This window comes from Lissotriton helveticus, chromosome 8, assembly GCF_964261635.1.
Source record: "Lissotriton helveticus chromosome 8, aLisHel1.1, whole genome shotgun sequence".
NCBI lineage: Eukaryota > Metazoa > Chordata > Amphibia > Caudata > Salamandridae > Lissotriton > Lissotriton helveticus.
The window spans coordinates 1,440,929,499-1,440,943,342 of NC_136069.1; positions in this window are offsets into that span (position 1 = coordinate 1,440,929,499).

The window sequence follows — 13,844 nt, forward strand, 5'->3', positions numbered from 1 at the left end:
AGCTGGCCCTGAAAATCTACCAGAGGTAATAGTGAAATTAAATATTGATTGGTCGGCAAGTTTGTTCTATCCACTGTTTCAAAAAAATCTTAAAAACTGGAATTTTTCCAGATGGTTGTAAGGGAGTGGTGATCACACCAATATGTAAAAAACAGAGATGCTTCAGTCCCTCAAAATTACATACATTTGTTGGACAATGGTGGAATTTTTTTTGAAAAATTCTCTTCGGGGCATCGAAAAAGTGGGTAGAATCAAAGTAGATATTACCTATGGAGTAATGTGGTTTCAAGGATGGGCACCCTACAGCAAATCACTCCTTTAGCTTGTGGTTCCTATCCAAAAATAAATAGATCAAAGAGGTGGTCTTTTTTTTAAGTTCAATGTATTTTAATAAGTTTTACAAGCAGAGATGGACAGTGGTCAACTGAATAAATATACAGTGAGAAAGGCAGGATAAAACAAGGGTGAGGGGTGGAGGCTGTGCATAAGATGACACACTAAACAATCAATAGTAGGAGTAGATTGGTACTTTGCAAATGAGTTAATATACAAGCAGATAGACATAAATACCACAATGGATTCTTAGAAGAGCTTTACATTTCGAATAGATGGAACTACAATAAAGTTAATACATGTTTTACAAGGCCTTTTTGATTTCCTTGAGAGATAGATAGAAACTGAATGATATACCTTGACGTCTATCACACATCGGTATGCACAGGTGTGAATACAATCTTTTTGTCTCACATGAATAAGGAAAGATGGTGACACGGGTGGCTATAGGGCCTGGTGTAGAAGAAGTTGCGTGGGCGAGTTTAGAGGTGGTCTTTATTGTTCTTTTGTGGACTTTCGCCCAGCTTTCGATATGGGTGATCATGGCCTACTAGGGGAAGCCTTGAGAAATTACAAAATATCACATATTCTTCTCTTGATTTTACAAGAAATACATAGAGGAAATTGGGCACAAATATAAATAGACACCAAAGGAACTCTGTCGTAGAGCATATACATCAAGGATATTCCTTAGGCAAGGCTGTGGCTTGGCCCCACTGTTATTTTCTTTATTTTTAGCCGGTCTGCCGTATAGGTGTATCAAACAGCTTTAGCCCTAGAATGAATGGTTCTCACATTAGTTGCCTCCTTTATGCAGATACTTTGTTCATCATGGAGTCAACAGAAAGTGGACTACAGAGAAAGAGAAATATTTTCTCAAATGATTGTAAAAAGAAAATAATAAATGTGGGGGAAACCAAAGTGTTGCCCTTTGGGAAAAATAAGGTAAAGTATATGTCGTCCCTCAATAATGCTGAAATTGAGGTTTTTTGTATATATAAATATTTGAGGATCTGGTTTGTGAAGACTTTGTTATAGAAAGGTCACAGTGAAGCTTTACAGACAAAATCCCTTTCATTGGTATGTGGTCTTAGGGAATTTGGTGAATGGAGTGCCCTCCTTAAGACCTGTATTCTTATCAAGCAATGATTCAGCCTCAATTGTAATACAGAGTTGAAAGGTGCTCTGCTTAAGTGAAAAATAAATTGGGATCTTGAGGAGGGTTGATGCTTAGGGGCTAATTACGAGTTTGGCGGTCAATCGCACCGCCACACTAGCAGTCCCACCGCCGCATTACGAGTTTGGCAGTCCCACTGCCACAGGTCTGCCACAGCCGCTGGCATTCCATGATCCCTTGGCTGTGGCGCGGCGGTCTGGCCTAGTAATATGCTGGTGGTGCCGCTGCGGCACCGCCAAGCATAATATGAGTTTCCTCACAGCCACCGTTTTCATGGAAGTGAGCCTGTCAAGAAAACTGTGGTGGTGAGGAAAATGCATGGCCCCCTGTTGCCTCTGGGCCAGGGAATGCATGCAGGGGGGCATATGGTATGCCCCCTGTCTGCATGCCCCTCAGTTCCTGCACAGCATGGACTTCACAGTCCATGCCATGCAGGAACGTGCTTTGGTGCTCCCAATGTGACGCCTTTCTAACAGGCACCACTGTGGGACCGCCAAAGCACTGTCGCCAGACCACATAGTAACTCATAATCTGTCGAGCAGTAGGCAGATTCGATTGGCGGTGTGGGAGTGGGGTGGTGGCGAGGTGACCCACTCCCCCACCACCATACTTGTAATCAGGCCATTAAAAAGATTATTGTCCCAGTCACCTACCTCAGTGGTCCAAGCCATCAAGACGGATTCTGGACTAACAGCATGAAGTTATTTAGCTTATGCGAAGGTCCTCAGATTCTGGATGAGAACAGATCAGGGTGATTCCCCAAATATCTCTACCCTATGTAAAAGGGCCATTATGAACACTGTATGAAAATGGGCAAAATCAGTTAGGGCAAGGTTTGATGTTATATGTAATAGGCTGTTGGAAGGTGGTTTATTAGTAAGTGCAGATAGGTAGCGACAGCTAGTAATAACACCACAATCATAAACAAGTTCCAGTAAAGTCTAACTAAATGTATCCTTGCTCAACTCTTTGTAGCTTGGCTAATGAGCAGTCAGGCTTAATTTTGGAGACAGCTGCCTTAAAGCATTTAATAACACAGAAACAGTAAATAAGTAAAAGACACAACGCAGTAGAAATCCAACACCAATTGATAAAAATAGGAAATATTTGTATCTTTAAAATGACACTAAAATGACTAAAATACAAATTAGTGAACCAGAGATAGGACTTTTTGAAGTTTAAATAAAAACAATTGCTTTCTAGTGCCTTTAAGTGCAAAGCGCCAACCGCGGCTATCTGGTCACGCCAGACTAGGGCAAAGTCAAAGTTTCAGGCTGACAGCAATGGAGCATGAGTCGGATCGATGAGTGGTTGGGCCTGGTCAAATTTTTACTTTCTGACTTAGGCATTTTTTTTAGCTTTTCCCCTTGAATTCGAGTGATCAGGTCCTCCGATCCAGATTTCAATTCGACAATGCTGGCCTGCTGCAGCAAACTCTTCGATGAGTCCAAGAGGTCTCCTCTTCTTCGTTGATGGCTTGGAGCTCCGGAGCTTTCAGCTGGGTAAACTTGCCCAGTCAGGCTGAGTAGCTGTTCGACAACGCCAGCTTGAGGCTCTACATTGTTGCCGGTCTTCTCATGGAGCTTTACCACAAAAGTTGGCATAAAGATCCCAACATTTCAGATCTTCCTCTAAAAGGTTTCTTGAGGGTCAGAAAAGATCCACAGCACCAGCCAAGGGTTTAGGAGCTCTGGTTTGCCTCTTGGGGTCCGGGACTCCAACTCTCATAATGCACCTGATCGATCCAAGTAAAATTCAGGTGAAGCTGGTCGCTGGAGTTGTCCTTGAAGTGGATGTTGCAGGTGGCTTCTTCCAGCACTTTTCTACCTGTTGCTACTCAGGTAGTCCACTCCCTATCCTTAAACACAGGCAAAGTCCTTCTGTGGTGGAGCCTTTAGAGTGCAGCAGGTGCAGTCCTTCTGAGTGCAGTGCTCTCTTCTTCAGTCCAAGGGTACAGCAGGGCAGTCCTTCATCTCCAGATGTTTCAGGCAGGGATCTGAGGTGTTCTTACAGCTCTCCCATATTTATTCCTCATTCTGGGCTGGCAGGGGGGACACCTCAAGCAATAGGGTTCAAGTTGCCACCCTCTGCCATGACAACTTCCTGGGAAGTGTGGCATAGTTTTGTCTCAGAATGCACATTTCAGTAAAAATAAGAACACTGAGAACATTTCTCCATGGAGTTCAGGTCTGGCTAAACCAAACCACAGGTGTGGCTAACGTTTCCCTACACGCCCCTTCCAGCCCTCTACTAATCTAATTAGAGGGTCTAACATCTGGCTGAGTATCAAGGTAGTAGGGGCTAGCATGAACCCTGTGACATCTGGGCTTCTCCCCTTGAAGACCAGTTTATCTCCACAGCCCCCTCCAGGTCCTGGCTTATCCAGTAAACACATCTCCTCCCACCAAATGGCTGTATAGTAATCATCAAGCAGCTTGGCCTAGACTGTCAAAGGCTGGCCAGTCAGAAGAGGCTGCTACAGTGCTGTTTTAAGTAACTTCAGGAAAGTACGCTTTAAAACCCCTTTCCTGCAATAGTTATAATAAATCAGACCTTGGCAAGTTGTTGGATTTATTGTAACTAATATTTTAATACTTTGAATTATGTTGCTAGCTCACTCCTATCAAAAGTTAGACTTTAATAAAATGTAATAAAACTGTCCCATGTTAGCCTATGGGGCTAGCATCACTACAATGGTGAAAATGACTTTGGCTCGTTTCCCCTCACCAGGGCATATAAAAAATCATACATAATGTCCCTGCATTTTATAACATGGCACCCTACCTTGGAGCACATAGGGCAGTTCTCAGGGGTGACATATATCATAGAAAGGTAGTTTTAGGCTTTGGAAGTAATTTTAATTCCAAAGTCAAATTTAGACACAGGTTTATTTTAAAACCAGTCTGCACGGCAGGATGGCTTTAAAATGACACCAGACAGCACAGCAGTGCACACTTGAGTGTATTGAGTCCTCTGGGGTCTCTAAACCTACATGTCCTACCATATGCTAAGGACTTCCAGGTAGGTTGTCAGAGCCAATTGTAATGACACCAATTATCATATACCTTTTAAACAGAGCACTGGCCCTAGGCCTCTTTAGCTGGTCCCAGGGCACATTCATAGTCAGTAACAACCACTATCAGTCAAAAAATGGGTGTGATCAGGACAAAAAATATGACTTTCCTACATAGACTAAAAATAGGATATAATGTGCAAGACACAGCACAAATTAGCAAGAGTGACCTCCGAATGTTCACAGGAATAATATTTGTAAGCGTGGCATAAAAATGAAATGTGATTTAATTAATAATTTACTAGATTGTCTTTGGTTGTTAGAACAATGGAAAACATTATTGAGACCCATCTAAAGTAATATAATGTTAATGAGAGGTGACAAGCAGCTACGTTCTTACTTGATATGAGGTATTTTGATCTAAGGTGCTCGGGGAGATTTATATTATCTATGAACAAAGTGTTAGTAAAGACCTGAGTCATATCAATTATGTAGAATATGTAATATATTGGATTTTATGAATATGTTTTATCTTGAACAATGGTTTTATAATTTTTATGGAAAGTTTACTATGATGTTTTAATTTGTAATTGTTTAAAGACCAAAGTCTAAATAAGCAGTTTGTAAGTAAGAGAGAGTATCACTCACCTATCCTTCCTTAGGAGGATTGTAGGAAAAGCTGTCACCATCCAATGGGAAGACTAATATTCTTTCTGATAACACCCTTTTTTCGTTTTCTTGAGCCATGATAAAAAAGTTTAAAAGTGGCACATGTATAATACATTAACTGGACTCCATATAGTTCCGGATGGGTATAACAGAGGTAATGCAACTTGGAGAAAACAAGAGAAAAAGAGGCAGTTAACAAAAGTGCATTGAATAAAACCTCATATTATAGATATGTGATGCAGAGGCAAGGGTATAGTTCAGATGCAAAGGCAGTAAAGAAAAAGGAGTGGATTTTGCAACGCATGCAACATTGCCCTCTTTCTAATATTTGAAAAGTATTCCTGAACACTTTCTCCATTTCTTTTGGGAAGCCCAGCTCTCACTACACTCTGCACCCCAAGGGGAAGGGGCTGAGCAAGCCACAGGGGTCAAGAACAATGTAATGCTAATATTTACTCCACTGGAAGCAAGAGTCATGAAAATGGAGGCAGGAAACCACTAAGAGCACGTATCATAGATAAGGAATACCGCAATTCTAGTACTGAGGTACACAATCACTCCAGGAACCTATAAGTGTATAACCATGAACTCCGCTAAATATTCACTGAAGCGCTGACATATTGCCTTTTATGCTTGAAACAGAGGAGTAATGTCAGGGGTCCATTCAGGATGGGCCTCTGATGTGTCTGAAGGTCACAGAAGCTATCCTAGCCAAACCCTCCATGTGTGCCAGTAGGCAACTTGTCCACCAAACATAGAATTCCTGGAGTTGCTGTGCAAGTGGTCATGGCAAACACAAGGAGATGATGGACAGAGTGCTGAACCTTTTATACACTCACACCAAGTCCCAGATCTGGGTTGAATCCATCATCTTTCTTTAGCTCACTTCGCTACCCCAGTTCTGAACCAGCCATATGCAAATCAGTCTTGAACCTGTTGCTCGTGGGAACAGTCCAGCCTGAACTGTCAAGCCATGTCTTCCCTGGACTGGAAACAACATTCTGTGACCGGTTTTGGGGTAACACCCCTCATCAGCCAGGCTAGCTTGCATCCAGTGGCAAAGTGAGCAAGGGACCCACATCTGGGCATGCCCTGCCAATGTAGACAAAACAAAGCAAACACAAGGAGATGAGGGACGGAGTGCTGAAATGTTTCAGACTCTCACCCCACTCACAGATCTGGGTTGAATCCATCATTGTTCTTTTGCAAGTGGTCATGTACCATCTTCTCCCAGCAGGGAGGTTAACGCTGAGAAAGCTGAACTCCTCTTCTAACTGTCCATGGTCTTATCAGTATCAATGTGGGCTCACGTGCAGCAAGTACTGGTCCCACCCTGGGTGCCTGGACAAGGCAGACAAAGTGATGCATGTCCAGTGACGGCTTCCCACGGTCTTCTGGGCGACCTCGACCTTGTCCAAGGACCGAGACACTCCCATTGCCACCAGCTGCTCCTTCTGATCGCGCTCATCTCTGCTGCTGCCTCCTGGAGGGTTCGAGCCCCCTGAGTCTCGCCAGCGCTCTGCTTGTGGGTTTGATTGTTTCTCATTGCCTGTTCTACAACTGTTGTTACTTTTGCCATTTCGTTTTTCTGTTGTTTAAATTTACCGCCACAGCCCTCTGCCACCCCCCCTCCCCCCTCTTGCCTTCTGTGCCACTCGCTTCCCGCCGCTTCCCCGTGGCAACGCCCCCTCGCCACCCCGCTCCCGCCTCTTAAAAGCGGCTTCCCCCGGTCCTCTGGGTGACCTCAACCTTGTCCAAGGGCCGAGTCACTCCCATTGCCACCAGCTGCTCCTTCTGATCGCGCTCGGCTCTGCTGCTGCCTCCTGGAGGGTTCGAGCCCCCTGAGTCTCGCCGGCGCTCTGCTTGTGGGTTTGATTGTTTCTCATTGCCTGTTCTACAACTGTTGTTACTTTTGCCATTTTGTTTTTCTGTTGTTTGAATTTACCACCACAGCCCTCCGCCACCCCCCCACCCCCGTCTTGCCTTCTGTGCCACTCGCTTCCCGCCGCTTCCCCGCGGCCATGCCCCCTCGCCGCCCTGCTCCCGCCTCCCAGCCGCGCCTCCTCCCACCACTTAAATAGCGTCTGCCACCCGGACGCGCTTAGCGGACGTGCGCAGCGGATGCGCCGATTGTGCGCCGAAGGCGCGCCAAAGGCAAGCCCGTCTGCGCCCGTCCACGCCTGGACCAAGCCCAGCGCCAGAACCCCTGGACCCCGAAGCCGCCACAACACCAGATTGCCCTACGACCCCAGCACCCTCCACGAACTCAACACCGGACAAGACCACTCCTGCTACCGGGCCACCCTGAAGCACACCAAAGGGCCCTTCACCTGCCGGAACTGCAGCTTCACCAGCATCCAGCCCGCCAAACCATCAACCAGAGAACCCAACCACCTCCGGTGCATCCTCCTCAACACGCCATCGAACTCTGGGACCTCCTAGACTCAACCACCCCTGACGTCGCCTTTCTGACGGACACCTGGCTGAACGCCAACTCGGCACCAGACATCGCCATAGCCATCCCCGAGGGCTACAAAATCTCCCGCAGAGACCGCACCAACGGAGTGGAAGGGGGAATCGCCATCGTCCACAGGGACACCCTGAGAGTCTCGACCAACACTGACGACACCCTCACCGCCGCCGAGCACATGCACTTCCAGATCCACACCGACCCCAACACCACCCTCAGAGGAACACTCGTCTACAGACCACCTGGACCTCGACCACAGTTCAGCGACGCCATCACCGACCTCATCAGCACCCACGCCCTCGCCTCCACGGACTACATCCTCCTCGGGGACCTGAACTTCCACCTTGAGAACAACAACGATGCCAACTCCACCTCCCTGATCGACAACCTCGCCAACCTCGGACTCAAACAGCTTGTGACGGCACCCACCCACGCCGCTGGACACACACTGGACCCCATCTTCTCCGCAAGCCCCCACGTCGTCTTCAACCACACCACCGAACCCCACTGGACTGATCACAGATGCGTTCACTTCACCTTCAAGAAATGCACCACACACCACCGCACCCAACAGCTGCCACGCCGCTGCTCGGGCAAGGTCACCAAGGACCAACTGATCACCACTGTTAGACGGGGACCTGGAGGGTCGGCCGAGCACAGTGATCGCACAGACAGGTAACTTCCCCCCCACAGATGGACACCACACAAAGTTCAGGGTAACACCTTTTATAGGCACTTCTGGGAGTAGAGTGGTACGATACAAGGCAATCAGGACACGATGATCCTCTCAATTCTAGTCTCTAGTAGGGGAAGGGGGTAGCGGGACAGTCTGGGTACCCACGGGTACGGGGGTGTAACGGTGATGGCTCACAATCCTCGAGCTCGGTGTTCGGAGGGGTCAGACCGCGGCAGCGCCGGCAGGTCCCGGAGAGGTCGTAGGTGGCAACGGGCCGCGGCAGCGCCAGCAGGTCCCAACGAGGATGAAGGTTACAACGGGCCGCGGCAGCGCCAGCAGGTCCCACGAGAATGCAGGTTGCAACGGGCCGCGGCAGCGCCAGCAGGTCCCACGAGGATGAAGGTTGCAGAGGGCCGCGGCAGCGCCAGCAGGTCCCAACGAGGATGAAGGTTGCAGAGGGCCGCGGCAGCGCCAGCAGGTCCCAACGAGGAGGAAGGTTGCAGAGGGCCGCGGCAGCGCCAGCAGGTCCCAACGAGGATGAAGGTTGCAGAGGGCCGCGGCAGCGCCAGCAGGTCCCAACGAGGATGAAGGTTGCAGAGGGCCGCGGCAGCGCCAGCAGGTCCCAACGAGGATGAAGGTTGCAGAGGGCCGCGGCAGCGCCAGCAGGCAGGACAATAGTTCACAAGGCAGGGCTGTGGCAGCGCCAGCAGTCCGTCAAGGATGAGTTCGTCGCGGTGTCTCTCGACTCCAGGATACAACTGCCTTCCTGTCCTGGGGCTGCCTCAGTTATAGGTCTGGCGCCCTTTGATGTCCGGACCCTCGCTCTTGGAGGTCGGGAGGTCTGGGATGAGGGAGTCCAGACACCCAGCAGGGGGGTGGAGCCAGCGCCCGAGGAGGCTGGGGGTGCTCGGCACCTGGCGGGGGAGAGCCATCGACACTTCGTACTCCCATTGACCTGCCAAGTGGGCCGTTCACCTCCTGGGTGGAGGGTGGTGCCGGGATGTCGGGGCCTGGCCAGGCCCAGGGTTGGGGTCGGGCTGAGGCCGCACGGCCGCGTGGTGCCGTGTCCAAGATGGCGGCTGGGCCGGGCAATGGTGCTGACGGTGGCCCGGGCCCTGTCCTGCGGGGAGGGAGCGAGCCCTTCATGTGGCCTGTCCAACATGCGTCCCCCCCAGCTGAAGGCGGGGAGAGTCACCCATCTTCTTGGGGACTTTCCTCGTCGAGGCGGAAAAAGCGGGACAGGCCATCCGCGTTGGCGTGGTCTTGGCCGGGTCGATGTTCCACAGTGAAGTCCATCCCCTGCAGGGAGATGGACCAACGTAGTAGTTTCAGGTTTTCCCCCCGCATCTGCATGAGCCATTGCAGGGGTCGATGATCGGTCTGGACCCGGAAGTGGGTGCCGAAGAGATAAGGCCGGAGCTTTTTGAGGGCCCACACCACGGCGAAGGCCTCCCTCTCGATGGTGCTCCAGCGTCGTTCTCGGGCCAGGAGCCGTCTGCTGATGAAAGCCACTGGCTGGTCAAGCCCTTCGGGGTTCAGCTGGGAAAGGACTGCCCCAACGCCATGGTCGGAGGCATCTGTTTGGACGATAAATTCCCGGCTGTAGTCGGGGGCCTGGAGCACCGGGGCGGAGCACATGGCGGCCTTCAGCTTCTCGAAGGCCGCTTGACAGTCTGGGGTCCAGTTGACCTTCTTTGGTTGGTTTTTGGAGGTAAGTTCCGTGAGGGGCCCTACGATGCTGCCATAGTCCCTCACGAACCGTCGGTAGTAGCCTGTGAGTCCCAAGAAGGCGCGGACCTCGGTCTGGGTGATGGGGGACTGCCACGACTGGATGGCAGCGATCTTGAGTTGCAGAGGGGCCACCAGACCGCTTCCCACCTGGTGCCCGAGATAGGTCACGGACCCCTGGCCAATTTGGCATTTGCTGGCCTTGATCGTGAGGCCAGCTCGTTGGAGGGCCTGTAGCACCTCTCGGAGGTGGTGGCGGTGGTCGGACCAGTGGCGGCTGTACACAGCGATATCGTCCAGGTAGGCGGCGCTGAATCCTTCGAGTCCTGCCAGGACCTGGTTTACTAGCCGCTGAAATGTTGCTGGCGCATTCTTCATGCCGAATGGCATGACCTTGAAGTGATAGTGGCCATCAGGGGTAGAGAATGCCGATCGTTCTTGGGCCCGGGGTGTGAGACCGATCTGCCAGTAGCCCGCTGTCAGGTCGAAGATGCTGAGGTAGCGGGCAGCTCCCATGCGGTCGATTAGTTCATCTGCTCGGGGGATGGGGTGTGCGTCTGTTCTGGTGACCGCATTCAAGCCCCGGTAGTCGACGCAGAACCGGAGCTCCGGCGTGGCGCCGGGGGCGGCCGCTTTGGGGACCAGTACCACTGGGCTGGCCCAGGGGCTGTCTGAGGGCTCGATGATCCCGAGTGTGAGCATCTTGGCCACCTCCTCTTGGATGCAGGCCCGTACCCGATCTGGTACGCGGTAGGCCCGATGGCGGATAGGGGGACTGTCTCCAGTGTCCACGTCGTGTAAGCACCAGGGGGTGACCCCTGGGGTGAGGGAGAACAGGGTGGAGAACTGGAGCAGGAGGACTCGGCAGTCTTGGCGCTGTTCCAGGGTGAGGGCCTCCGAGAGTCGGACCCCGTCCACGGAGCCGTCCTTCTCCCGTGACCGTAGGAGGTCAGGAAGGGGTTCGGAGTCCTCCTCGGTTCCATTGTCGGTTGCCATCAGGAGACTGAGTTCGGAGCGTACAAAGTGGGGTTTCAGTCTATTAGCGTGGAGGACCCGGAGAGGGTTTCGGGAAGATTCCATATCGATGAGATAGGTGACAGGGCTCTTGCGCTCGATTACTTTGAAGGGCCCCGTCCATTTGTCTTGCAGGGCGCATGGTTCGGTGGGAGACATTACCCACACTTGTTGGCCGGGTTCAAATTCGATGGAGGATGCATTTTGATCGTACCACCTTTTCATGTCCTCCTGACTGGCCTCCAGGTTTGTTTTTGCCATCTCTCTGAACCTTCTGGTCTGGTTGCGGAGGGTTAGGAGGTACTTGAAAACATCTGGAGGGTTCTTTAGAGGGGGCATTTCCCAGCCTTCTTTGACTAGGCTGAGCGGGCCTCGCACCGGGTGTCCATACAAGAGTTCGAAAGGGCTGAAGCCGAGGGACTTCTGGGGGACTTCTCGGTAGGCAAAGAGAAGGCATGGTAGTAGCACATCCCACTGGCGACGGAGGGGCTCTTCCAACCCCCCAATCATCCCTTTGAGCGTGCGGTTGAACCGCTCAACCAGTCCGTTCCCTTGAGGGTGATAGGGGGTCGTGAATCGGTAGGTGACCCCACACTGTTGCCAGAGGGACTTCATGTATTTTGAGATAAAGTTCGTACCCCTGTCGCTGACGACTTCCCGGGGGAAGCCCACTCGAGAGAAGATCCCCATCAAGGCTCGACCCACTACTGGGGCTGTTATCGTACGAAGGGGGACCGCCTCAGGATAGCGGGTAGCGTGATCCACCAGGACCAGGATGAAGCGATGTCCCTGTGCTGTTCGGGGGTCCAGGGGCCCCACAATGTCTATTCCCACCCTTTCGAACGGGGTGGTCACCACGGGGAATGGTTGTAGGGGTGCCTTGAGTTTGCGGCCGCTCTTCCCACTGGCCTGGCAGGTCGGGCAGGACCGGCAATGGTTGGATACGTCATTTCTCATTTTGGGCCAAAAAAAGTGAGTCACCAGGCGGTGGTAGGTCTTGTCTTGGCCCAGGTGCCCGGCCAGGGGGGCATCATGGGCTAGGTTCAACAGGAAGTCTCTGAAGTGGAGGGGCACCACCAGCACTCGCCCGGCCCCCAGTTCTGCGATTTTCTGTTCGCTGTACAATAGATCATTGTCCCAATAAACCCAGTGGGCCCCGGTGGTGTCTCCTTGGCTCTGGGCGAGCGCTTGCTGTCGCAATCCCTCGAGGGAGGGGCATGTCTTTTGCTCCTGCCGGAATTGTTCCTGGGTGGGCCCCCCTTCTTGACGCCACTGAGCCAGGTCGGGAAGCTCGGGGGGCTGTGTGGACCCCTCTGGGGTGGGGTCCGGGTGGTCGGTCTGGAGGAAGTCTTCTTCTGGAGTGATCGAGGGCGGAGGTGCTGCCCATTCTGGTTCTTCTGGTCTAGGGATGGTGCGGGTGGCCATGGACCGGGTGGTTACGCACGCCCAGTCCGGGAGACCCAACATCCCCAGATGCTCTCTTCTTTCCACAGCGGCCCACGGGGAGCTCTCGAGATCGTTCCCCAGGAGGCAGTCTACGGGGGCATCGTCACGGACAGTTACTTTCAGCATGCCGGACACTCCTCCCCATTCGAAGGGGACGCAGGCCATCCGACACAGGCTCTCCGAGTTATCTGCCGATCAGACGGGGCAAAGTACGTTTGGTAGGATTTGTTCTGGGGTCACCAGGTGACAGCGGACAGCCGTCACACTGGCCCCGGTGTCACGCAGGGCCTCGGCCTTGCGCCCATTGATGCTCACCCATTGGCTGTACTTCCGAGTGTTGGCGGGCAGGGGAGTCCGCGGGACCATGTCTCTCCCTCCTAGGCATGCCAGGGTCATGGCGGCGGGTTCCCACTCGAACTGCTCCGACTCATAGGTCTCCGTGTCTTCGGAGACTTGTTCTTCTCCCAGGGCGGCGGCCGCCATCTGGCGGGGCCCGGGGGCCTGGTTCTTCGGGCAGGTCGGGTCACTGGCATAGTGGCCGACTCGCTGGCATCGATGACACGTCACGTTAGCTCGGAACCCCGGGCGCATCGGGGGGTTTCCCCGGCCTGCTGGGGCCGGGGTGGCATTAGTGGGTGCGGCCGGGGCGGCGTCTCTGCCCCGGCCCGGGCCTCCTCCTCCTCCTCGGGGACGATGGTGACCTTGGTTGGTTCTGTTCTGCTCATTCGGCCCACTCCGGGCCACTCGGGTGCTCTCCCACCGGTCAGCCTCGGTGGCGAGCTGCCGGGGTTCAGTCAATTTACTGTCGAGGAGGTGCTGCCTGAGCTCGACAAAGCAGTTGTTGGAGAGGTGCTCCCACACAATGAGATTGAAGAGTTGTTCGTAAGTGGTTACGTTGTTACCCTTGATCCACCCCTCGAAGGCTCGGCTGAAATAGTTCACGTATTCCAACCACGTCGTACCTGGGATCCTGGTGCAGTTGCGGAACCTCTGGCGGTACATTTCGGGTGTAAGTCCATATCGACTGAGGAGGGCGGCCTTCATGTGGTCATAGGACGTCATTTGATGGTCCGGAAGCTGCAGCAGGGCATCACGACCCTCGTTGACGAATCTCCCCCATAGACCGGCTCCCCAGTCACTTCGAGCGACCCGGTGGGCGGTCATGGCAATCTCATAGGCCTTGAACCACTGCTGTATGTCGTCGTTCCGGTGATATTCTCGGACCACATCCTTGGGGATGTGGACCTTCTGCTCGGTAGGACCCGGGGAGTGCGGTTGCTCGGGCACCCCTAGGTTTTTGTTTAGTTTGCGCATTTCT